Source organism: Eublepharis macularius, chromosome 3 (assembly GCF_028583425.1).
Source record: "Eublepharis macularius isolate TG4126 chromosome 3, MPM_Emac_v1.0, whole genome shotgun sequence".
Classification (NCBI taxonomy): domain Eukaryota; kingdom Metazoa; phylum Chordata; class Lepidosauria; order Squamata; family Eublepharidae; genus Eublepharis; species Eublepharis macularius.
The window spans coordinates 156,729,223-156,735,222 of NC_072792.1; the positions used below are offsets into that span (position 1 = coordinate 156,729,223).

At 40.3% G+C, this 6,000-nt stretch overlaps 1 protein-coding gene across 1 annotated transcript in view; it reads right to left on the bottom strand.

The window, feature by feature from the left end:
• TNFRSF19 (TNF receptor superfamily member 19) overlaps positions 1–1,068 on the bottom strand; it is a 64,512-nt gene extending 63,444 nt beyond the window's left edge. Inside the window, exon 1 of the mRNA XM_054974983.1 lies at positions 620–1,068. The gene's annotated coding sequence lies outside the window, so the exon portion shown is untranslated. The remainder of the gene's footprint in view (positions 1–619) is intronic.
• Between the last annotated feature and the right edge of the window lie 4,932 nt (positions 1,069–6,000).

The following is a 6,000-nucleotide window of genomic DNA, read 5'->3' on the forward strand; positions in this document are numbered from 1 at the left end:
TAGATTATACTTTAATATAGCGTTTTCACTAATGCTAACCATTCTAAAGACATTTTCTCAGAGGTGTTTCCAACAGACCCCTGGGATTATAGCCTAAGAGTGAGTAACTGGGCACAGGATTGCAATTCCAGGCCACAATTTTGAAATAATTTCAACATGGCATTCTCATTTATTTTAGAGGTTGCATGAGGGCATACATTTGAAGATTTCTGCTGTTATATGCTCATTAAATGAATTTAAACAAGTATAAAATTCATGTATTTAGCTATGTATATTTATAAAACAATACATAAAGTGCTAAGCATAAAAACTCCCAGGGATGCAATGAAAAAAACACAGAGTTTACTAAGTTACTGTACATACTATCATTCTGATTGCTTTATTTGCAATAAAACATCAAGCAACCGATTTTGGAAATAAAAATGCTGATAAAATATTCACTACATTCAGAGAGACGCCTGTCATTATAAACTGCAATTATCTGTCGAGAAGGTTCCTATAACCCACCAGTCTTTCCAACAAACCGCCCCCCCCTCAGTCTTGCCATTTTAAAAAAATCAAAATCAACGGTACTTGGATACTAGGTAAAATTTTAAAGAAAGTTTAAAAAATACAGTACCTGATGTGTGCTGATGTTTATCCAATAGCCACCCTTTCTGAAACTGAATCTCACTATGCCAGAGCTTCTGTATTAAATGCCTTCATCTCCCCCCCTTTTTTAAAAAAAGTATGTCAGCACAAGCCCAGGCAAACTCCAAATCCAGGAAAATAAAATTAAGCACGCAGATCAAAGGCAGACGAGTAGTGAGACCAAATGCCTGTAATCTGATCAGTGATCTGTTGCCATACATCAAAGGCAGAGCTTTGGAAGCTGGGAAGAAAAAGCTTTCTCTTAGCAGGTAGTCTTGCTCAGCTCTGCCTTCCTCCTCTCAAACGCGTTTGATAAAGAATAATCGCTAGCTCCAGGCCCACCTACTCTCCTTTTTTTGTTGAGATGGGGGAAAGGCACGATTCTAGGAGCTGAATGGCTGGCCCTGTAGCTCTTTCCCTCCCGTCCCCAAGCTGTGCTCGTCGTGAATTGTGTGCTGGAAGCTTTCCCCAGTGCCAGCGGGTTCCGCTTTATGTCTTTCATCTCGCTGAACTGATCCCATGACATCATTCAATGCTGTGGGACTGGTTGGAGAGCTATAATACAGCCTGTGGGGAAACACAGCTGAACAGCAACAAAAGTCAGTGTGGTTCTTAATCGAGTTAGCTGTTGTAAACAGTGCAAGAAAGTCATTTCAAAGTTTCTGTTATCTGGAATTTTCATGCAAAAACAAAGAGATACGGAGCAATTTAGATGTCCTTGTGCAATAATGTTTTGTCTTTTTCTTTTGATAAACTGCAAGTAGGGGAATTGACCAGCATTGTCTCTGACAAAAATGGAAATTTCCCATAGAGCCTTAAATGATAAATCTGTAGGATGGTTTAGAACAGCTGCCAAGAAACTACCGCTGAAACCACCATTTAAAAAAAAAATCTCTGCACAAAGCAAAATTCCCACACACAATTCCAGTCTTGAAGAGTCTTTAGAGAAAAGTGTTTTCAAATAATTGCATAATTTGACATTCTGCCAGAGGATAGAATCCAGTTTATCCTAAATAAGTGGCTGGAGCAACTTCTTGGGGGACCACAACACTGATTTACTTATCATTGAAACTGATACCTTGTAAAGGAATGCTTATGCTTCTGGAGTAATCTGGATTCATACCCTGATCTGTATGCTTTTTGTTTCCAGACTGTGTCAGAGCAATCTGATTTTACAAATAGACACTGGGATCCCTTCAGTCCTTCCTTCTGCAGTGAGTGGCTTTGTGTGGGATGGAGATGCAAAGGGAACAGGAAGCACAAGTCCCTCACACTTCCTGTCCTGTTACATGTGAGAATTTCTGTATCAGTTTCCAATGGAGTGATGTGCAGGTGGTCATTTTATCACAAAGTGGTGCCTTAATGCAAATGTTCTAACTTGGACTTGAGTAAGCACAGGGACAGAAAGCACGGGCTGTCTCTGGTTGATGTTGCTCAGAGTCCCACTTTCTCAACAATAAAAAGTTGGATGTAGTTCTCATTTGAAGGGGATTATGTGAGCATTAAATTTCTTCCTATATCATCAAAGCAAAAAACTTTAATTAAATTGTCCTGCAAGGATTAAGAGAATTCTGCGAAAATTAGGGCCCAGCGGGATTTATTCTTCTTCTGCAAGGCCTGTAAGACAGAGATGTTCTGCCAGGCACATGGTTGGGGTGTGGGTGAGCTCCTTTGCCAGTCTCCCGTTGAGGGGGGAATGTAACCCCCTCTCCCCAGTTGTCTGCTGTCTCACTAAATGTATATCATCTCCCATCCCATGGGATGTAACTGGATTGGGTTTGGTATGTTGGCCGCTGTGTAGAATTGCTACTTTTCTTTTGCTGGATTTTATGTTTTTTATGTCTTTTTAATTAGGTTTTTACTACTTGTTATCCACTATGAGCCTGCTTCCGGAGAGAGTGGGCTAAAAATCAAATCAAATAAATAAATAGATAGATAAAGGAGCAGCAGCTTGGATTCTGGGTTTGGCTATCAGAACTCCAAATCCAAGTTTAGCTATAAGGCTCAGTGCCTTTCAGCCTGAGTTCTGAGGATAAGAGAGGGCACAATTTCTGTTCTCATGGTATACAAGATGGGATACTAATGCAGAGTACTCAGATGTGATATTCAGAATATAAACTATCCAAATAAAATATAGAAATATGTATACCTAAAAATATGTTCTATTTGTGTGGCTTTATTGGACTTTTGGAACTTGAGTATTCATATGATTGGGATTTTAGTTTTTCATGGGCTGCATGAAAAATGTAAACACATGTTACATTTGCATAAGAATTGGGAATCGATTTTGGAAGAAGCCTATGACTTGAACTTTTCACATATGAATCTCTGGTTTCCTTCATGCCTATAGAGCAACGAGAACTTACTAAGCGAGAGCTTAGGGTGCGATGTGCTAGTAAAACATCTGCATGAGGCCACCTCAGTGACTTCAGTGGATAAAACCCAAAATGATGTCTACTTGTGTCAAAGGCTGTAAAACGGCTTTGATGGTTTCTGGCCCCCTAGTGGCCCAGCTTTGGCTCCCGTGTTGTGTGAACTTTTATATGACCTCAAAAGTCAGATATTTTCCTATGAATTCCTTATACAGAGGAGCAGCTTTAATACAGCTCTTGACAGAGGCTCATAAAATCTGTATGCTATATTTTTTCCATGTGTGTATAAATGAAAATATTGTCCAATTTAGCCGTAATATGTTTTGTATTAAATTTAGATTGTAAACAGATTTGTTTTCAAATAGAACAGTTTGAAATGAATTTTAATAAAATATTGGGTTTTTAAAAAACCTTGCGGCACAATTTAAATAAGTAAATAAATCCAGCCCAAAGCCGGCACTTTGATTCTGATGGAAGTGTAAAGCATCTTCTAAAATTTTTCCCACTGGAAGTCATGGAACTTGAAAAGCACTGTGCACTCGCTGGATGGCTCCCTTCTTGTTATTCACTCCGCCTGTTCTTTTAGGCAGTTCCATGACAAACCTGGGAATGCCTGCCTAAACTGTCAGAGCATGGCAGATGTACAAAGCTAAACAATCCCATGTTCACTTCAAAGGATGTTTCTTTTAGAGAAAATTACTGGTTGTAAGAAGTAACAATCTTATGTTTCCTTGGATTTAAGGAGAAACCAAAGTCTGAAAAATTGCATTTGCGAGTACTCTTTGTTCTAATCTAAAACACTAGAGGAGAGGTGAAGATTACAGTGTGAAAATTGTTAGTATTCATAATAATATTGGTGCTTACGGAATATCTTTTTTTTAAATTCTGGAGCCCAGCAGTCTAGCCAGCCCAGTGCCTTGCTATCCTGTTTCCGTCCATACGGCTTAGAGGTTATTAAGTAATAAAAGATTATTTTGCATTTATATTTTTTCGTCCAAACATCCCAGAATACTTTCCAAAATTGGTCATGGTTATTCATGCCATTTAGCACATCAAGAAAGCTGAGGTCACATGATTTTCTGTAGATTCTATACCAAGCTTGTTATGGAGACTAAAGCTGAATGAGTAGCAATTCGACTCTTTCCCAGGATCTTTCTGCACAGTCGTTCAAATCGTACCCTGAATCCATTTTGGCCACTGCATGGTACTCCTGTGAATTAATCAACAAAAGCACTATTTCCTATCCTTTAAAAAAAAAAAATTATATAAAAGCTCTACAAGTCTCCAGATCCAAGCTCTGTACAGGCACAATGCTCATCACTGTGAATGCATAGATGACCATTTGGAGAACAACAGCTACAACAGAGCCAGTTTGGTGTAGTGGTTATGAGTGCGGGACTCTAATCTGGTTTGATTCCTTGCTCCTCCACTTTAAGCCAGCTGGGTGACCTTGGGTCAGTCACAGCTTCTAGAAGCTCTCTCAGCCCCACCCACCTCACAGGGTGTTTTGTTGTGGGAATAATGATAACATACTTTGTAAACCGCTCTGAGTGGGCATTAAGTTGTCCTGAAGGCTGGTATATAAATCCAATGTTATAATGTTATTACAAGTAAGCAAGCAATTGTTTTCTGGTTATATAAAAATTTGCACAACATGATAGCCTGGGCTCAACCATCCCAACACTATAAAGAAGTCAACATTTCAGCATTCTTATTTATTTAGTACACTTTTACTCCGCCTTTTATCCAAGGAGTTTATGTTCTCCCTTGCTTCATTTTATTTTCACTACAAACTTGTGAGGTAGGTTAGGTTGGAAAACGAACTGGTGCAAGATCATCCGGTGAGATTCATGGTGAATACAAATTTGAACCTAGATGACACCCAGTTCTAGACCGACATGGCAACCAGTGTTTTATTGGTAGAACATTTACTTTGCATGCAGAAGGTCTCAAGTTTAGTCCCTGGCATCTCCAGCTAAAAGGACCAGGGGAATGTGAAACACTCTGTCTAAGAGCCATGTTACAAGTGATGCTTGACACAGGTTGGACACTTGTCAGCTTCCCTCAAGTTTTGATGGGAAATGTAGGCATCCTGGCCTTACAGCTTGGCTGTCCATTTAATTGAAGTTTACAGAACCCTCCCCCCCACACACACACCCAGTGGAGGGGAAGGGGGGAACCCGACGAGAGCCCAACGCCTGCACTCCCCTCCTGACTGCAAGTTCTCCTTCCAATAGACAGCCGCTCTGTAAACTTCAATTAAATGGAGAGCCAAGCTGCAAGACAGGAACGCCTACATTTCCCATCAAAACTTGAGGGAAGCTGACAAGTGTCCAACCTGTGTCAGGCGTCACTTGCAGCTTGGCTCTAAGACTCTGAAGAACCGCTGCCAGTCAGAGTAGACAGTTCTGACACTGATACACCCGTATAAGGCAGTTTCATGAGTTCATGCTGTGAGGCTTGCTGAGTAATCTGTGGCTACTCACTATTTCTCAGCCTCACTTACCTCATAGGGTTGTTGTTCAGATAAAAAAGTAGAGAGAGAGGAGATCCTGATGTGCCACCCTGAGCTCCTTGCAAATAGGATGGGATAAAAATACTCTAGAGAGATAATTATATGTATGTGGCAACATTACAGTGTTTATGTACAACCACCTTCCTATTTCATTATTACTGCTCTCAGAATTTTAAATGCCGGGGTTATGTTTTCAAAAAGTCCCTCCCACTTCTAGGGATTCTTTAGCAAGAGCATACAAAGACCACACACACACTGCAAATCCCTTTCTTAGAGTAGCAAATCCCGTTTCTAGGCTTTTGAAGTCCACATGGTTTTTTTCAAGGGGCAAAAATGCCGTGATCCTGAAGTGTCACACAGAGTCATGGTGATCCTGACAAAGAATCTAAGGAGGCTATTTCCTTGCTTTAAATTCAGAGTCACTGGGACCATTGTGGATTAAGTGACTTTTGTGTTGCCTTCCACGTTTGCAGCCTCAGCCAG